At 36.8% G+C, this 21,700-nt stretch overlaps 1 long non-coding RNA gene and 2 pseudogenes across 2 annotated transcripts; 2 read left to right on the top strand and 1 right to left on the bottom strand.

Annotated features, from left to right (window-relative positions):
• Nucleotides 1–13,827: 13,827 nt before the first annotated feature.
• LOC148867750 (WEB family protein At2g38370-like) lies at nt 13,828–16,149 on the bottom strand (annotated as a pseudogene).
• Nucleotides 16,025–18,528, top strand: LOC148867749 (pentatricopeptide repeat-containing protein At5g66520 pseudogene; annotated as a pseudogene). Its single transcript, XR_016109213.1, has one exon. The product of XR_016109213.1 is annotated as a pentatricopeptide repeat-containing protein At5g66520 pseudogene (transcript).
• Nucleotides 18,529–19,408: 880 nt separating this feature from the next.
• Nucleotides 19,409–21,383, top strand: LOC148867748 (uncharacterized). Its single transcript, XR_016109050.1, has 3 exons — nt 19,409–19,852; nt 20,030–20,274; nt 21,018–21,383. It is a non-coding gene; the product is annotated as an uncharacterized LOC148867748 (long non-coding RNA).
• The last annotated feature ends 317 nt before the right edge of the window (nt 21,384–21,700 follow it).

The raw sequence follows: 21,700 nt of genomic DNA, 5'->3' as shown, positions 1-21,700 counted from the left end.
CCATAAGCAGCTCGTCACTTAAAAAGAAGCTCGGTACAAGAGTAGTTTGGCGTATCGCAAGAAGATCTCCTGCCTAGCGACCTGGCCTAGACACCGACCCGATGATTGACACAGGCGTTGACCTGATGACCTGGCCCAGACACTGACCCGCCGACTGACACAGGCGTCGATTTGGCCGCCTGACACAAGCGCCAGCCTAACGACCTTAAGGAGTTCACCACCGTACCCCGGTTCTGACAGGATGTGACAAGTCTTACCGTTTGGAGGCTTTTCACCCACCTAACCCGCGATGACTCCAGTATATAAAGACCTCACCCCCCAAAGGAGAGAGGGAGGGAAAAAATGTGGAGGTAATCCCTGTTCTCTAGTTCTCTCGTTTCTCCAATATTATCTTCAAAGCTCTCTACAATCAGAGTGCTAACTTAAGCGTTGGAGAGCCCCCGTCGGGAAAATACCCCCGGGTCCTTTGATTCAGTTCTCGCAGGTCCCTTATCTCCCACTGCCTATAAAGAGGAGGAAAAGATGGAGTTCTCGCAGGTCCCTTAGCTCCCGCCACCTACAAAGAGGAGGAAAAGATGGAGTTCTCACATGTCTCTCAGCTTTCACTGCCTACAAATGAAAGAAAGACCACCTCATGTAGAGGTTGGGTTGCGCTGCACCAGGGAACTCCACCATTCTCTAAGTCATAGGCCGCCTAGTAGGGAGTCTGCCACCAAGTAACTCTCCACCAGGCAGTTTGCCACTAGACAGTTCACCGCCAGGCAGTTCGCCACCAGGGAACTCGCCCCCAGACAGTTTTCCACCACCAGGCAACTCACCACCAAAAAATTTTTATATCACAAAACATTGATACGTGATAAAAAACGATTATATCAGGACCGTAATATAGAGATAGCTGATCTGATCTCAAGCGGAGATCTCCTCATACTGTCCTGCCGTAAACTCATTGTTGGCAACATAATCTATGTCCGCAGTCCGCACACCTAACGATAAAACTGAGACCCACCAGATGTGCGGTCACAGATGACATATTAAAGGGGATTCGGATTCAAGAACTGAAACCCTGTAAACGTCTCTGTCACGAGATCGACTTTTATGAGGATAAATTTGTGCCCACATCGTTCTAACGGCCTTTTTGACCTTGCATAGGTGTTCGGTCCACTCGGATACAGAAAGATGCCTCTAAAAAATATTCCATGGACGTGTCGTGTGCACAGAAAGCTTCGAACACGCCTGAATAACTGATGCCACCAAATGTCTAATTACTGAATAGCCCCTGACCAGCAAAAGTGGATGATAGATGAATGGTGGCGATTGGAGACCAAGAGGTCCAAGACCAACCGGTCTGTATCAAATATGGGATCTCTCAACATCATTTGATACTGCACATCTCGAACACGGCGGGGTCCCAATTTTATAATAAGACTGATTTAATAATTTTATTTATTATTAATTAATATTAAATTAATAATCAAAATTTATTGTTAATTAACTAAAAGTATTTAAAGTTATTGTTAATATCTAAAATTTTAATAATTGTATTTTTTATTTAATGTTGATTTATAGAAAATCATTATTATTAATTTAATATGAATAAATATTTTTTTAATAAATTTAGTTTTATTAATAATTTGTAATAATTTTAATAACTAAAAGTATTCAAAGTTATTGTTAATATCTAAAATTTTAATAATTGTATTTTTCATTTAATGTTGATTTATAGAAAATCATTATTGTTAATTTAATATGAATAAATATTTTTAATAAATTTAGTTTTATTAATATTTTGTAATAATTTTAATAATTGCTATTATTTTGATTATTTTTAAATGAAATTTTGATTAACTTTAAATAAATAAAAATAATTAAAAAATCTAACATTTTTATTAATTTCACTAATAATTAACAATTATATAGGAATGACAATGGGGTGGGTTCTGGGCTAGACCTGTTCATGGGTTGGGCCGGGCTGGGCTTTCACTCTGTATTAACAGATTTTTCTAAGGCCCGAGCCCGACCCGACCATCGGTCCTACAACTTGGGCCCGAGCCCAGCCCTCATAAAAAGCCTAAAGCCCGGGCCTAGGCCCAAGCCCGAAATTTAGACCATACTGTTACTACTGCTGAAGCGGCTGAATAGAGAGAGAGAGAGAGAGAGAGAGAGAGAGAGAGAAAGAAATTATAAAGAAAAGAATAAAAAATGTATATATTAAATTATAAATATATATTTTAATAAATATTATCATTTTTATATAATATATAAAATACATATATATATTTTATAAATATATATAATGTTGAGTCGGTTCAAGCCAGGCTCGGGCCGGGCTTTTTTGACAAATCTCGAGCCTACCCCAAAACATAGTCGAGCTTACTGTGTTAGGCCCGTGGGCCTAATTACATGACCAAGCCCGACCGGGGTGCGGGCCGGGCCATCGGGCTACCCGGCCCATGAACAAGTCTATTCAGGGCAAGGCACCCCATCCTTTTTCCTACTCCATAGTCAAGAGACTCTACCCCATCACCACCCCATCCCCAATGTCAGGCAAGTTTAGGGCAAGACAACCACTCCTCAATGTCGGGCGAGTTCGAGGGCAAGACACCCACTCCTTATCAAGGATGGGGAATCCTTGAATTTCCCCGCCCTATCCCCAATATTAGGCGGGTTCAGGTAGAGTTGTAAATTAGGTCGTGTTGGGCTGACACGACACGACTCACATGCCCCGTGCCGGACCACGAAGCGTCTCGATCTACGCCTCCCTCCCCTAGGATAATTTGAGGATCAGTTTAGCATGGCCCACAACCCGAGCCCGCATGGACTTGTGCCGTGCCGTGGGCCGGGCTGGTCCATGGCCTTGGGCCAAGCCAGGCCATAGGCCGGGTCAAGCTATGAGAGGTCCATTTAAAAAAAAATTTGAAAAATATGTTTCAATTTTAATTTCATATGATTTTTTATGTATACAATTGTTTATATATACAATTAGACCTATTCATGGGATGGGTAGCCTAACGGCCTAGCCCAGCCTAACCTGTTATTTTTCAGACTTGGACAAAATTTCTGGCCCGTGGGCTCGAGCTCAGGTTTTCTCAAATAACCTTGGCCCGATACTATTACATATATATAAAAAGTACTTATGCTATTTATAATAAATATAATATATATAAATAAATATCAATTTACTATTAGAAAATATAAATTAGTTTATTAATTTAATAAGTTATTACAAAATTAATATAATATTAGTTTATAAAAGTATACTAAAAATAAGACATTTTGTGTACAAATCAGACTTCAGGCTCAAGCTTTAGGCTTTATATAAGGGTCATGCTCGAGCTCAAGATCTAGGCCCGATGGTTGGGTCGGGCTTGCACATTTTCTATTCATAAAGAGGTACGTGTTAATTATAAAAATTTTATAATTAATTCTAGTATAGTATAATATATATAACGATTATATATATATTAATATAAATTTTGTTATTTAAATATTCTATAATAATATTTAACATATATGCATATAACTTCAAAGTTGAACTTATTAGGGGTTGTTTAGCTTGGGCTCTATCCGTTAAAGCCATCATTGGACTCCAAAAGTTTGATACCCAATTAGACTTTAAGTCTAATTATCCATAATAATTTGTGGGCATAGTACATATCTCAGTTAGACCTAACTCAAAAGAAAATAGTTGCTTGAGCATACAAGTTTATGGAGGGTGCTTTTCCCTAATTCCTAGATTACGTTGATCACCTTATGCTCTCTCTAATCTCTTCTTCAATAATATCAGTGAACCAACTACCGCATCTTGTTGTTGTCTTTCCCATCTGCAACAATATAGACAACACTTGAAACTACTGTGAATAGCCTTCCAATAAGAAGGTTGTCGCTCTATGTAAAACCCATGTGCTTGGTGACCAGGGAGAGAGAGAGTTGGGGTCAAGCCCCACCATTGGATGCTAGAGAATGTTAGAGAAGCACCATAAAGAGAAATAGTGAGAGAATGTGGTGATAGAGCACGTGTGTCAAAGAAATAAAGAAAAAGATAATGCATACCTACAAAAAAATGTGGCCGATTACCTTTGTTTGTTGTGTCAAATAGCTCATCCATGGCCCCCCAAGATGACGATCTGTGGCCTTTGCGAGACCTTCCTCCATGGTTACCTAGTTCTGTGGTGAGATCGTCGCCTATGGGAATGTAGGTGAAGGCATGATTCTCTCTCGTGTAGGGTTTATGTTTCGAGACACATTGGAAAACTAAAATTTTCTCCTAATTGGCCAGTTCCACTGCCTTTGGCAAGAGATATGGGAAAACCAAATGTCTCTTGCATTTGATTGGTTAGATTTTGAATATGACGTGGAATTAAAAAACCAAAAGAAAATAAGAAAACATAAAAAAGAAGAAAATAGATAAATACCAGTATACTTTTGGTGCAAGAAGAAGGCTGCTGACATGGACAGACGGATTATATATATATATAGAGAGAGAGAGAGATAGATAGATGTGTGGTGTAAGATCATGTTAAGAGGGTGTTGTGACATATTTCGTTGGCACTTGGTACTTGATCTAAAAAGTTACAGGTGCATAAATGGATCATCGAGATCGGATCTCACAGGTACATCACTACATCCCACTTGGGAATATCTCTTCTATTTATACATTATTATTCATGGGGAGATGTTCACAATGCATGGTGAGATGTGCCTGTGAGTTTAGTGTGAGGCGCCCTGTGTGAGGAGCAGATTCTAATTCGAATCTAAAGTGGTGTGAGATCATGTTGAGAGCATGTTGGACATATTTTGTTGGCAGGTGATCCCACTATTTATCCTTTACAAGTGCATGAATGGGGTTAGGGCTGAAGTCTAATTAAATGCAGACTCCAAATTCAAACATGGGAAACAGGTTTGAGTTAATGCTTGGATTTTTCAGGCCCGTTTGGAAGGGTTGAAGGCTAGTTTTACTCGTTTGGGATAGGGGTGCAACTTGGGCAGGCCTAGCCCGAGTTTGAACTGGGCCAATCCAATATTTTTATACAGGCTAGGCTTGGATTTTTTATCCTCAGGCTAGGTTCGAGATTAAGAAGTCAGACTTTTTTATTTTTCAAGTTGGGCCCAGGCCTATTCCTTAGGTAGTTCAAACCTGGCCCGAGCCCAGCCCAACTATACACATTCATACATATATATGTATGTGTGTGTAAGTTTTGCATACACATTTACATACATATTATATATATATATATATATATATATATATATATATATATATATAATATTATACATATTTGCATAAATACACACATATATATAATTTTAGAGTGATTTATTGACCAACCTAAGCCTAGCCCAGGCCTGACCTTAGGCTTGGGCCTTAAACCAAAATTTTAGGGTCAGGCCTGGGTTAACTATAATCCCAGCCCAAGCCACCCAACTTGCAACCCTAGTTTGGGATTGTTGGAGTACAGGCTTTTTGAGATGGACCGTATATAGATGACCTATAATAAATTATATAGGCATTTGGCACTGGAGTGTTTCAAATTATTGAAACTAGTAGAAGCAACGACAGGAAATGGCAACATTGACTACAAGAAAAAAAACCAATATTAGTATTGGGAGTATGACGGCATGAAGTGGTTGGTGTTTGCTAGTGGTGAGCAAATGGGTAGGTTCTACCTCGAGTCGGCCTTGAACAAACCCTACCCAATCTGTTATAAGGTAGGGTTGGGTTCCAAATTATTGGAACTGACCCCTACCCAAGTTAGTTCCAAGGTCTAGTGGTTTACTCTACCTGAACCATCCCAATGAACTAGCCTTGATTGGCCTTGGTGGACGTGGCCTTTGTTGGCCTTGGTGGAACCAACATTGGAACTGAACTTGCCTTGAAATAAACTTCAAAATATTTCTAAGAATGTGAATGTTTGAACTCAAGCACTCATTATTACAAAAGCCATGGTTTTACTTGACCATTGAGTTACTTAAGTAATTTGATAATTTGTTTTTATTTTAATATTTGAATGTGTATAATAAATAATATAAAATGTAATATTTATAAGATTTAAGTTATAATATGATAAATTTTGAACCATATGCTAATATGTTATAATAAGCTACATATTAAGTTACTCAATTTAATCAATAAACATAATATAAGTTTTAAATTATACATTACCATTATTGAAAGTCAAATTTTTAAAGGACATGTTTCATTTTTTTAAGAGGGAGAGTAAACAAAGAGAATGTTCCACAGGTAGACCCTAGAACCGACCCCGGAACCACAAAGGCCAAAATCGACCCTATAACCGATCTTCAAAGGGTAGGCTCCGGTTTCAAAAACTTGGGACCGACCTCTATAGGGTAGGTTCTGGGTTTTGCCATGAAACCAAACCAAATCGATTCATGCTCACCCTTAGTGTTTCCAATGCCCAAACCGGCAACAAATTCTAGCAATGGTGGAATTGTGCTGAGCTCCAAACCGGCTAAATGGATTTTGGATTACTTTGCAGTTCAGTGTCAAGTAGGCCTATGAGCTTCACAATGGCAAGAAGAGAAATGAGGAGGAAGAGGATGGAAAACCTTTTGGTGGGGTTTTGACTTTTGAGTGTTTTCCACATCTTAGGATAGTTGTTTGGGTTTATATATGGTGAGATGCGATGCACCGTATCAAATTAAATCCAGTGGTTGATTGCCAATTCGAATGACAACGGGATCCACGTGGGACTACCGTTCTTCAATCGGTGGGGCGATTCAAGAAACATAAAAAAAAAAGTGTTTCAAGTAAAAAATGCAATTGTGATTACCGATGCAAAATCATTTTTTGACCGTTTAATTGTAAAACTCATTTTCATATGCATTTTTTTTATCGATACCATTTAATTGCTGATGTGGCATCAGCAGAATCAGAACGATTGTAAAACACTCCGGTGCCAAAAAACCGCTATGAGTGGTAACAAACCAAGGACCCAAGTCCATTGTCCAATTGCCCATTAATCATTTTTAACGCTGTGTTTGCTTTCACCTCTTTGAATTATTAATGGTGTATTTGGTTCGAAAGAAAACATACGTAAAGGAAGTGAAACCTTCATGAATCTTGTATAGATTTCCTTAGCTTTTCTTTTATTTTCTTTCAAACCAAAATATCAAATACAGCGAAGGAAAAACTACATGGAGGTGCCCTACCTTATAATTTGGGGCAGTGACATGGGCCTCATCTTTCACTAGCTATAAGCCTATAACAAGATACTAAAAAAAATCAAGATATTATGTACTTTCATAAATCAACACTCATGTCTAGGGTGAAAAAAAAAAAACCGAAAAACCAAACCAACAGAAACTGAACCAAAAAACCGGTTAACTGAACTGGCTGGCTCGATTTTGATTAACCAATATAGAAAATTGATGATTAACCGAACTAACTGGTATACATATATTTCTATATATTTGTGTATATTATATTATATATTATAAATTAATAAATATGCATTATATATAAATACATATTTATAATATATGATATATTATTTATTATTTAAAATATAATAATATATATTTATACTTTTTATTATATTTATTTTATAATATATATTGTAAAATAAAAAAAAAAACGAAAAAACAATGGTTAAACAAACTGGTCAGCTGATTAATCAATTGGCTTCGATTCGATTTCGGTTATTAGTTTTTCAAAAACCGATAATATCAATTCGATTAACCAAACCATGACAAATTTATGAAATTACAAAGAATGACAAATTTACTATAATGTCCATTTGTGGGTTGAATAGCTAAGAAAATAATACTACAAAATGATAGATGGATACGGTTGTTTCAACTAACATACCTCTTTGGGAAACTCATCTGCAAAGGTACACAAATTGTTGTATTGTTTCAACACCGTGTTCGTTCAATTTTAAAAATGAAATGGGAAAGCAAGGATTAAGAAATAGGATTCTACAGACTTGATAAAAATAGAGGACAAACGATCTCATAAAATATGCAATGATAAGTTTAGGAAATCTTCAATGTTTAAAGTGCACATGACATTACAAGGTCTAGATGATTGATGAAATGCTAGACTTGAGTGTTAATATAAATGGAGAGATAATATATAAGTAGGGATTTATAGGTCATATAGTGGGCCATGGCTCCCCTGGTCCCCCTGGCTTCGCCTCTAATCTAAACCAAGATAGCTGAATTTTCAGCTCAATCCTTCCAAACGGACCCTAAGCATCCCTTGAGAAGTCACTCAAAGAAGCACTAGTAGATTTTTTTTTTCTACAAAATAGCTATCTTAGGCCTTCCAAATTTTCATCAAACATTACTTAGTGTCCATTTAATAGGGGTTGGGATAGAGATGAACTATAGGGCATCAACAACATCAAGGCCTACCTTGGGTCTTGCCATGCTGGACATCCGAGCTAGTCAATATGAATTAAAATTAAAATTTTAATTTAACTTTATATTCAAATTTACAGAAAATACATGTAAAAAATTAATGTATATATTAATATATAATATCATATATATGCTGATGAAGGAAGATTTGGCCCGACCTCATAGTTATGCGACACGTGGTAAAAGCAACAACTCGGTACAAAGCAAACCTAAGGCGCGAACACCAAGGGGAGAAACCAGCGGCCCGAACTCCCTACTAGGGGCCCAAACTCACCCTTGGCCCCAAACCAGATCCAAACTGGCCTGCCTTGCAACAGTTCGGGACATACCTCGCCGAACTGGCCTACCTTGTAACTGTTTGGGATACATTTCGCCGAACTGGCCTGCCTTGTAACAGTTCGGGATATACCTCGCCGAACTGGCCTACCTTGTAACAGTTCAGGATATACCTCGCCGAACTGGCCTACCTTGTAACAGTTTGGGATATACCTCGCCGAACTGGCCTACCTTGTAACAGTTTGGGATACACATTGCCGAACTGGCCTACCTTGTAATAGTTCGGGATACACCTCGCTGAACTGGCCTGCCTTGTAACAGCTCGGGATACTCCTCGCCGAACTGACCTGCCCTATACCTCCGAACTCAAGACTTCGCCTCGCTCACCACTCCACATCACCCTCAGGGCACCAAAACCAAACAAACCGTACTGTGCTTGACATTGAGGAAGTTCGTACCTGAGGGCGTCGCACCTGACTGACTTGGGATCTGACGCTTGACGGCCGCACCCTAAACGACCACCTGCCACCGCCACCTGACACCGCCATCTCTAGTTAGAGAGACGGTTAGGCAGTGACAGTTCTGTCCCAACAGAAAGGACGACGACCAAATTGACAGACGCAAGGGTAATCATACCCGACCTGACAATGGCCTCGGAGTGAGTGCGCGAAGTGATTATAAGAGCCCCCTGCCCCCAACAAACAAGGTATGTGAACTTTGCGCTATCTGGTCTACACTTTGCCTTTGAGAGATTATTGACTTGAGCTTCGGAGTTATCACACCGGGTTCCCCCCGGAATTCTCTCATCTTTTCCCGTTTCAGGTTCCCCGGCGTTCTAGCTCAGAGGCGAGTTCGTTGACAGCTAAGACCGGCCGGATTGCGCTCCATCATATGCCATATATACTACATTTATATAGTAAAATATTATATCATATGCATATGATACTAAATCTTTAAGAAATGTAAGATATTATCTATATATTTAGCAAGACGGTCCACATCACTTTGCTTCTCCTTGCTCCATTAGACCATTACCCCAACCCTAAAAAATTAATAAACAATCCATTATTTAATAATTTTTGGTTCTTCATAAATGTTCAAAATTTCAACATTTAGTGTAACTTGCATTGATCATTGTAATTTAATACATTTTCATTAAATTTTTACAATAATAATTTATAGATAAAAGATATTACTAATTAGTGTAATTTACTAGTTTCTATAAAATAATCAATATTTATAGTTAAACAATTATAAAGTAATTTATGGAACTCTTTAACTAATAATCCATAATTATTTTTAAATAAGTAATTAAAAAAATTAATCTATGAAAAAAATCTCCAAAACTATTTAAATAATAATCCATTATTATTATTCAACTAAACAATTAGGAAATTAATCTATTAGAAAAATTTTTAAATTATTTAAATACCAAGCCATTATTATTATTTTAATAAATAATTTTTAAATAATTTAGGAAAATTATTAAGTCTATCCACACCGATGTAGACCACTTGGTTGACTTCGATCATACATGGTTTTACATTAATTAACAACAAATGGTTTACTTTTAATTAAAAATAATGTAATTTATCATAATTACATTAATTTACTATAATTACATTTATTTTAATTAATAGTAAATAATTTAGGCTTAAAAGTAAATAGTTTATATTAATTTATTGTTATTGTAAATAATTAATTTACTATACATTACTTCTAATCAATAGCAATTTCAATAATTTTTTGAAAATTATCATAAAATATTATAATTTATTGTTAGTTAATTAGTTATAGAAAATTATTAGAATTGTAGGGATGGAAAATTTCCCTATAAAACTAGGGCCCTACACTGCCCTACCCTGTACAAGGCAAGTTTTCTCAATTCTTAAACGGGGATGGGGTAGAGATGGGGTGGGGACAAGGAAAATATTTTTACCCAAAATTAGGGATGGGATTTGCATATAATTCCCCGAACCCGATGATAAATTATTAAAATATATATATATATATATTTAATATTTATTTTTAAAATATCTCTATGTTTTCCTCATATTCTTATAATCCTAAGATCCCATAATTTTATTTATAAAATACTTCCAAATTGTCATAATCCAATTCCTAAAATACTCTCAAATGCCCATAATCCTATTTGTAAAATATCCATATATTATATTATTTTAGGTGGTTGCCTCAAGGTGGGGAAAATTTGGGGATTCCCCATCCCGACGGGGAATGGGTGCCTTGCCTTGAACCTACCCTACCACTGGGGTTGGGGTGGGGGTGAACTAGAGGAAGTCTAGGAATTTTCTTATCTTTTGAATTTTTTATTTTATGTCATTTTTGAAACAACCAATGAGATGTTCTCCTTCCCTATAAAAAATTACCTAAAATCTCTCTCTCTCTCTCTCTCTCTCACACACACACACACACACACACACACACACATTTCCAATAACTAAACAATCTCCTCTCCTAAAATTTCTCCTAAACTACCTCCCCCACTTTCTCCTAAATTATATCTAATCCCTATTTATTTCCTAAATTATCTCTAATTCCTATTTATCCTTTCACCCACTTTATATATATATATATATATTCAAGTAGTTACAATAACTAAATTATGTAATAATGGTATAAATTATAATTTTATAGATTGTTAAATTAAATAATTAATTAAAATTTCAAAATTTAAATAATGTTATTATTTAAATAAGTAAATAATATTGTAAATAACTAGTTTCACTTATAGCAATTAATGATTCTAGGAAATAACTTAAAAAAATTAATATTTATTAATTATAAATTCTAATCTTAATCTATATTTATTATATATTTATATATTCTAAAATTAATATTTATTGTATTTTCAGTAATTATTTATAGTCTTTTTTGTGATAAATATATTTTCAATGATTGTGTATAAGTCTATTTTTGTTTTGTTATTTAACAGAAATTTCCAATAACTACTGTTATTTAATTTTTTGTACTTATTGTAATTTTGTTATAATTTATTGATTACTATTTATTAGAGGTTAAACTATTATTTGAGATTACACTATTTACTAACTAATTTTAGTATTTATTGTATTTTAATTATCAACATATTTTCAACAATTGTGTATTTTTGCTATAAATGTTCATAATTATTGAAGGTTAAAATATTGTTATTTATTAGAGATTCAAATATTAGTTTAGCTAAAATTAGGAGTGTTCACAGGTTGGTTCGGTTCAGTTGTAGGTTGTTTGACCAACCAAATCGATCTAGTTAGGTTGGGGAGTTGGTCACCCGAAACCAATTGAACATTAGTGAAAACTGGACGACTCGGGCTGTATCGATTTGGGTCGATTTTCAGTTTGATCGATTTGTTCAAAAGATTTAAACTTAAAAATTAAATTTAAATTTTAAAAATTACAATATCATTAAAAGATAAATTTAAAAATTTAAGCTATGATATAATATTTTAGACTAAGAAATATGGAAATTTTCCCACTTTATCGTATTAAAAAATATATTTAAAATATAAAATATTAATGCATACCTGTGGTTGGCTTGCTCGATTTTGATCAGTTTATAAACGGCTAAAGCGAAACTGATCCAAAGCCAACCGGAAATACTAGAAAATCGACCGATAAATTAGCTAAAGCACCACTAAATTAGCTATCTTCCATGAATGCTTCAATACTATCAGAACTCTCTCCCCCTCTATATAAAGTGAAACAATTGTTGACCATAAGAAATCCTGATTGATAAATTCAGTAACTACATTAGAAAATTAAAAATAGGAAAATATATTGGCGAGAAACAACTAGAATTATTTACTCTATTTTCTACAGAATTATTGTTGTGTTGGTCTTAAGAAATATACTCAAATTGATGGGTTCATCTTTCCCATTTTTATTTCTTATTGAACTAGTAGTTATGCACGTGACAACTGAAATTTTGATATATGTGATTAAAATATTAAAACACGATGTCTTAAGTGGGATATAAGGAGGTATACAACATTAAAGAGATGATATCATGTCAAAAGAAAAACACAAGGTGTTAGATTTTAAGCTTTTAGCGCTTGGGCTTGTGCCCCCTATTGCAAAAATAAAAAAGGAAACGGTCTTAGCATGCCTTTAACCTAAACAAGTTGCCCAACTTTGATGGTAAAGTCTTAAATTATCTAAAGAAACTTCTAAGGGAGGGCCTCCTTCTGATGCTTGCATTCATTCAACCAATAAATAAATTTCTATTAAATAAAATAATAAAGAGATGTTAAATAAGAACTCAGAAATTTTAAACAGAAAATGTGAACAAATATTTGTATAAAAATAATAATGTAAAATAAGATCAACACAAATTGGACAAGTATAAATAAATATATGTTTGTCTATATAAGTGTTTACTTTTGAGCTTTGGGCAGTGAAAAACAAAATTTATCAAAACATGTGTGAATAGAAATGCTACATTTTAAAACTGGTTTGGGGATTTTAATACCAATATGAAAAAAGATTTTAAAACCATTATCCTTCTCTACGACACACTGACAAACATGCAATTGTTATCATCATTGGAGCAGTTTAACAATAAAAAGGAGACAAGTCCTTAAACTAAGGAATGCCAAATGTAACCATAACGATTTTTAAGGATGGTTGATGTTCATGTAGGATATCGAGTGATTGATTATGTATATTGAATTTCAGTGACTTTATGTATTTAATGCATTCATCTTCTAAATTTTGCAAATCATAGGCCGACATCCATCTTCATTCCCTTGGGTTGGACATGAGCCAACTAGCTGCTTGAATCAAGCTCTCATGATAATCTTGCCTCAAACTTATGATGAATTCCTAGGTGGGTAAATAATTTTCCCACCTATGGGGAAAGTTGCCAACACTTGAATGAGACAAAAATGCCCCTTTTAATAATGGAATTTTATGGATAAAATGGTCATCGCCTTATTTACCCGGGTGAGTGTTTCCTAGGAAAAACTTACCTAAATAACTGCATTTACCCGGGTAAATAACTTACTGAAAAGCAAACGAGGCCTCAAGAACAGCTCTTCGGCTCCTCCCCTTCCCAAGCTCAAGCGACATTCAAATGGTGATAACAGGCTATATTACCTATTCTCACCACACCATTCTATACCAGCTTTGAGAAATGACAAAATACATATGAAAATATTACAGTATGACAAACATCTTTACAAACAGAAAGGACCATCATAGAGAAATAACCATAATTTGTCTAAATTATAAGGAAATAAAAGAATGACAAAAATGACAAAAGAGTTGATGGATAAATAAAACAACCAAGTTACTTAAGTGCTTGCTTTTTTTTTTACTCTGTTTTGTCAACAGGAGAGAAAACTGAGCAAATGCAAACTTCCTCTTCTTCGTAGAAAACTACTTGTGAGCATTTCCTTCTTTAATAGGCTTATAAGGAGGAGATAAAGCACCATTTTTTTACTTTACACCTAACCCAGTGACATCTTTGGTTTCTCAGTGCTATCTTTCTCCTCCATTTCGAAGTAACTTCTTGCTCGATATTTGTCCTATTGACAAGGTTGCTCTCAAGATAGGCTTTGACCCATCAATATTCATGTTCGGTCCATTTAGATCAAGTAGCTAGCCTTGAATCTTTGTGATGGTAAGATGGGTAGGAGTTCTTGAACTTGGTAGAGTTGTATAATGGGCGTCTTTTATGACCATGCTCCAATCTCCATTTCCTCAGAGAGCCTCTTCCACAACAAGCTTCCCTCTATTTGCAGCCTCCACTTTGTTCAAAGCCTCTTTAAGAGCTATTTTATTGATTTTAACTTCTTCTTCTACTTGCTCCACCTTCTTTAATATCTCCATCTTAGATATATTTGCTTCATTTATTCGAAGCATGGCATCTATGATCTACCACCTTCTTCTTTGAGCGCACATCAACTTCTTGAGCTTTGTGGGTTAGGGAAGAATACTCTTAAAAAAAAGTGTTACTCCTTCAGGGTTTTGCTAGAAAACCCTAGATGAGCTCTCGTTGTTTGCTAGAGCCTTAATCTCTACAAAGGCAACAACTTCAACTGCTCTAGTTGCTTCCTCCATATTTTTGGCTGCAATCAATCGGATCTTAGCTGTTTTTACACTCATCTTTGCCTGTTCAATCTTTGACACTGCTTTCAAAACCTCATATTTATCAATTTCTACCATCTCCTTAAACTACTCAACCTCTAAATTTGATTTTTGGAGCTTCCTTGAAATATCAGTTGGGGTATCAGAACCATCCTTAATTTCTGCATCTTTAGCCGGTTGCAATTTGAGCCTTATTCTATTTAACCCTTCCTCCAGAGAAGATATCTTGACAGAATTCAAAGTCAACCTCTTGCGAGTCTTTTCTAGCCAAAGACCTCAAGTTATACCATTACCTCTCTCCATAAAGTAACACTAGAAGTTATACCATTATCTCTCCATTTTACTTAGCTGGTTGTTCCTTAGCCAAAACCAAAAGCCAGTCTTTAATTGCAGGATAATTAATGTGAAGCATTTTATCAAATTATAATTATATGAATACCCTCCAAAGACCTCAAGATATAGAGTTAAAACTGTTTAGTGAAAATTCCAAAAGCCAAGAGCCCCATTTGCACATTTATAAATATTGTAGATTATTGAATTATAGGTCGACAGGAGCATTGATCGACATTTTGTTTAACAAGAGAGAAATCTGTGTAGCGGGATCCCTTGTATATGTTGATGAAACTCATCTTCCAGTCATCATCTTAGACATCTTCTGAAAGTTCCCAGTCGCCAAGTCGGTGCTTGTACCAGCTTTCCCAGTTCTAGCAAGCTTTCTTTGACTCTCTCTCTCTCTCTAGGATTTTTCTTGAGCTCTTTCAGAATTTTAATTCTTGAAAGATGAACAAAGCCACAAGGTGACAAAACAGCTACGCCAATGGTGGCCATTGATAGAATGTTGTCATGCCATTTATTCTCCGCCATTCTTGTTTCAAGCTATGAGGCGGAGCTCTTAGGGCATTCTAATTTTTGAGAGAAAACCAGAGCTGAGAGTAGAGGGATCATACTTATAGATTGCAAGTCATTGCCTAAACATCCATATCTAGCTTTGGATGCCGGTGCCGGAGATGCCAGTGTCAGTGCCAAAGGGACAATGAGATATTTCGTTAAAATCAGTATTGATGTTAGTGCCGATGTTGGTTTATGACGGAACAATAACAGTAAGGAAAATATTAATCAATTATTAGAAACAGTACAAGTAATATTAATTAATTTTTACAGTAAGGATATACTTTGTCAATTAACTATAATAATTTACCCTATAAAAAATAATTTATAAGATAGGCTGGGTTAATCGGACGCTCGCTTGGCCCGAGTAAGAACCGTTTAGACCGTAGTGGGTCAGGTAAACAGAATTAAACCTCGCAGACCCGACTGAAATATATGTTTGTAACCTGTAAGCTGTATTCCTTTCCGTCGTTTTATCATTACCCTCTCGCGAACCATCATTTATGCCCAATTTGATTTCTGTGTTAACGTCAAACCACCCTACATGCTTGGCACTCTTACAATCATGCACGTCCATGACCCATTTCTTGCAAATTCATGCCCAAATGATCCGGAATCTTCTATTCGAAGACTCTTTTGCAGCGAGCAAATTGATCGAATTTTGTGCAGTTTCCGACTCCGGAAACATTCATTACGCCCGCAAAATATTCTCTCAGATCTCCCACCCAAATACTTTCACCTGGAACACCATCCTCCGAGGTTACGCCAACTCACCCTTTCCCAGGCCATCCCTTCATCTTTTCAACCAGATGCTCAAGTCCGGCGCCAAGCCCAATTCTTTCACCTTCCCCTCCGTGATCAAAGCCTGCGCCCATCTTGCTGCATTTGAACAAGGCATGCAACTCCATGGCTTCATCTCTAAGTCCGGAGTTGATTACGATTTATTCTCGATTAATGGCCTTATTCATATGTATGCTGTATGCGGGAAGACCGATTTTGCTCGTAGGTTGTTTGACACTAGTTGCCAAAGAGACTTGGTATCTTGGAATTCGATGTTGACCGGGTATGTGAGTTGTGGACTTCTTGCACAGGCTCGTCAACTGTTTGATGAGATGCCAGAGAGGGGAGTTGTTTCTTGGAATGTGATGATTGGTGGATATTGCAAGTCTGGTGACGTTGACACTGCCAGGAAGCTCTTCGATGGGATGCCCATTCGAAATGCAGAGTCTTGGAATACGTTGATCGCCGGGTATGCCAAGTGTGGTCTTGTAGAAAATTCTAGAGATTTGTTTGATCAGATGCCTGTACGAAATGTTATCTCTTGGAGTGCAATGATAACTGCGTATGCACAAGGTGACCGTCCTCTTGAGGCTTTGGCTTTATTCGACAGGATGAGGAAAGCTAATTTGAAACCCAACTGGGCAACCATTGTGAGTGCATTATCGGCCTGTGCACATATTGGAGCCTTGGATAGAGGTAGAAGCATCCATCTCTACGTAGACCAGAGCAAAATGAAGGTTGATTCCATTATTGGGACTGCACTGATAGATATGTATGCTAAGTGTGGGAGCATAGAAAATGCATTTAGGATTTTTGACATGTTAGCGTCCAAGGACGTGTTCTCGTGGACAGCCATGATTGGAGGGCTAGCCGTGAATGGCCATGCTGAGAAAGCCTTGGAGCTCTTTAGTCAAATGGAAGGAGATGGGGTGAGGCCTAATGAAGTTACCTTTGTGGGTGTACTCAGTGCCTGTAGTCATGGTGGCTTCGTGGAATTGGCTAGGCAACATTTTAATTCAATGAAATTGGTTTATGGCATTGACCCACAAATGGAGCACTATGGTTGCATGGTAGATACACTTGGACGTGCTGGTCTTTTACAAGAAGCAGTGCCCTTTCTAGAAGCCATCCCTGTGAAGGCTAATCCTGTGCTGTGGGGTACCCTGCTTGGTGCTTGTTGGATCCACCGGAATGCCAAGATAGGGGAGTATGTAGGGGACCGTCTTGTTGAGCTCCAACCTGATGATGGTGGTGTTTATGTGCTCTTGTCTAACATCTATGCCACAGTTGGGAGGTGGGATGATGCAAGGAGGGTAAGAGTGCTGATGAAATCAAAAGGCCTAAAGAAGAGCCCCGGGCGTAGCTCAATTGAGGTCCATGGTGCAATCCATGAATTCTATGCTGGAGATAAATCTCACCCTAGAATGGAAGAGATCTATCTAATGTTAGATAAGATCAGATCAAGATTGAAACTTGTAGGATACACACCAAATACATCTCCCGTGTTGTTTGATGTACAAGATGAGGAGAAAGAACATGCTGTTTCATATCACAGTGAGAAACTGGCAATAGCCTTTGGTCTAATCAGCATGGAAGCTGGTGTTCCCATCAGAATAGTGAAGAACCTTCGGGTTTGTCATGATTGTCACACTGTCTCAAAGTTGATCTCCAACATATTTAGTCGAGATATTGTTTTAAGGGATAGGAATGTGTTTCATTATTTTAGAGATGGATGCTGCTCTTGCAGGGACTACTGGTGACATTACATATCTGAGCTTTGGTATAATAATTTTAGTGCAAGATGGTGCTTTGGCTTGTATATGGGTTGAAGATCAGTACAACTAAAGATGGAATATCTTGCTGGCATGGACTTAAGTTCTAAACATATTGCGAAGCGTGAATTACTATTATTCGGGTGTATCACCTCTCTGCTGTCATGTAATCATAGCAAACCTCAGTAGGTTGATCCTTAGTAGTTTGTTATAACTTAGAAGGCGCCAGAATCACAAACCTACCTACTCTATAAATGGTATATAACTGTATATCACCTTTTTAACATCAAGCACTTAATCCAATCCAACATTGTTTTGATACGGATAATCTCCTCGGCTTGAATCTGATTGACTGTTTCAATTAAACGTTATTATGGGGAAGAAGAACTACGTAGAGAGATAAAGGAAGATATAGCAACAACTTTGTAAATTTCCACCTTCATCGACTAAAAGTACCTTTTTTAATCCCTTTTTTTTTTCCGAAATATAATGTAGACTTTTTCTTTCTCTGTTTAACTTTTATAGTTTAAGATTTTGTGGAGACCCAAATCATAATATTAATTAAATTCCTCATTTCACGTCTATAAATTTTCAATGAAGACCAATCAAATATGGCAATTAATTGTCATTGCCGCCAACTAACTACAACCTCATTTCCAAAACAAATTATTTCAGAGATTAATTCTCTTCATTCTTTAATAGTATATGAAGAGCAGAAGAGAGTAACCTTACACTAGCCTCTACATACAACCATCCCCAGTCCTTTGCTCTAGCATCATTTCCAAGTTCCAACGAACCCCCCTCCCCCAACCCCACCCCAAAAAAATGAAAAAATGTTTCAACATCTTGGTTCTCTTCTTATCTTCCTTGATTTGTTTCAATCTGTCGAGGGCTTACAGCAATAGAGATGGTGCCAACCGTGACAACGTAGTTGCACGTACCATCACTGTCGATAAGTGGGGCCATGGCAATTTCCGCAGTGTTCAAGAAGCCATTGATTCTATTCCTCCAAACAATAAGTGGTGGATCCGGATCCATGTTGCTCCTGGTGTATATAAGTAAGTACTCAGTACTTCAGTCATAACTGTTTCTTTTTTGCACTCATAGCTTTCATCTTTGTAGTTTACTTCAGTAAATTGTTACTGTATATGCAGTGAGAAGGTGCGCATACCCAAAGAAAAACCATTCATTGTTCTCGAAGGAGAAAACAGAAGAACAACTATAATACAGTGGAATGACCATGGCAATGCAATCACAAGTTGTACTTTTGCCTTGTTTGCAGAAAATTTCGTTGCAAGAAATATTAGCTTCAAGGTTATATAAGAAACTTAACCAACTCTGTTTCGATTGGTATGAATTGAGAGCTTGAATCATGGATTGCCATCATTCTTCGGTGATATGACATTTAATTTGCACTACTGATCTTTAATTTACAGAACTCATATGATCAGATTTCTCCAAGAGTACATGGGAAAGTAGTCACCTGGGCACCAGCTGCTCTGATACAAGCAGATAAAGCTTCCTTTTATTATTGTGCTTTCATCAGTTTGCAGGATACATTGACAGATTCACAAGGCCGCCATTATTTCAAGTCATGCTACATAGAAGGCGCTATTGACTTCATATGGGGCAATGGTCGTTCTGTCTATCAGGTGGATGAACTACTTCAATTAGAAACATGGAATATTTCTTTTTATCCTCAATGTGACCGTCAGAGCCACTGCCCACTGTAGTTTTAATATTGCCATTTTCATCTTTGTAATCATTTACCAGCTAGAGACTAGAGATTCAATATCTTACTAGCTAGCCCTCTTTATTTTCTTGTGTAGGCATGTGCCATAAACTCAGTCGCGAGAGCCCTGAATGGTATTACAGGTTATGTAACTGCCCAAGGCAGAAACAGTTCAGCAGAGGACACTGGTTTCATTTTTCAACGTTGTGTTGTGTATGGAACGGGTTCAACATATCTTGGAAGAGCATATGGAGGGTACTCAAGGGTGATATTTTACAAGACAGCCTTATCCAACAATGTTGTCCCGGAGGGATGGTCGGCATGGGGCTACACTGGCCATGAGTAAGATTTCATTAACTTGCCTAATAGACATTTTCTATTGTTTTTTTTTTTCTTTTGTTTTATGCTGCTTGACCTTACCTCATTTCATAAATTTAGAGCAAACCTTGACTTCCTTGAGTTGAGTCCCTATGATGGCCTGCTGACAGTCTTCCAGGCAGCATGGTTGGGGGCCCAAAACCAAAAGGCTCACCCTGCTCCCCAGAGTGATATAATAATATTTTATTAGCTTAAGTTTTAGAAGGAAATCCTTTCTTTTCTTCATTGGGCTATACAACCGGGCTGCGATAGCCCATTCCCATATCCATAACCCCCGACCCTAGTGGCAGCGGGATTTAATACCAAGTCTATTCCATAACCAGCCAGAGAACTTACCAACTGAGCCACCATCAGTTGGTTCAGAAGGAAGTCCTCGTTTGTTCAATTTCTTCCTTTTCTAGACATCCTTATCTGTTGATGAATAATCTAGGTTGGCCCATCAACTCTTCACATGGCAGAAATAAGTCGGTTGCTGATGAAGGGAAGTTCTTCCTTCCATGTCCTTTTTGCAGTTCCTGCTCTTGTTCTTCTAACACTTTGAATTGCATTAATAACTGCTTTTGATTAGTCCTCACTATATATGTTGTTTTTTTTTTTCACAAAATTTATCACATACAAACAAATAAGGCGGTGTACCGCTGGATTTATAGGTCAATCCTCAATAGTGGTTTATGCTCTTTATTATGCTAACAACTTGTAGAACACAGGCAAAACATTGCTTTCTCAGAGGAGGCTTGCACTGGAGCAGGGTCAGACAAATCCAAGCGGGTGAAATGGGAAAAACAGCTTAACCATGGAGAGTTGCATAGATTTGCAAAGGGCTATACTTCCATAGATCAGGAAGGATGGATAAATAAGCAGCCTCAGCTTTTATGATCAACCCAATTTGCTAAATCTTAAGTAGAAGACAAGCAACTCTTTGTAATAATGTAATCTATGCTTGTACCACCATGCATTTCTCCTTGTTGTCTCTTATGGACGAACTTAATTAGAGTGTGCCTCGAACATTCCTAGTCAATTTTTAATTAAATTGACTTAGCTACTACTATGTGTTGGATGCTGTTTTAATTTAAATCTTCAATATCTGCTTTATGTCAACCTTCTATTATGTTCAATCATTCACTAGTTGCTGGATAAAGAATAAGAGCAAGCAACATTTGCCTAAGAAAAAATATCGGTTTTGAATTCAAAATACAGAGAAAACAAGTAGAGCAATTCCCTATTTTAGACATGCCAGAAAATCCAAAAGCCCCAAGGTTCCATTTGGTTCTCAGTTGGAATCGGAATCAAAATCTGTCAAAATCGGAATTGGAATGGTCTATTCCCATAATCCATTTGATTCAGACAGGAATTAGTGTGGGAATTAAAATAAGCTGGAATGAGATTTCAT

Source organism: Nelumbo lutea, chromosome 3 (genome assembly GCF_056320005.1).
Source record: "Nelumbo lutea isolate HS-2025 chromosome 3, American lotus-T2T, whole genome shotgun sequence".
In the NCBI taxonomy this organism is placed as follows: Eukaryota; Viridiplantae; Streptophyta; class Magnoliopsida; order Proteales; family Nelumbonaceae; genus Nelumbo; species Nelumbo lutea.
This window is presented reverse-complemented; position numbering and strand designations above follow the sequence as displayed.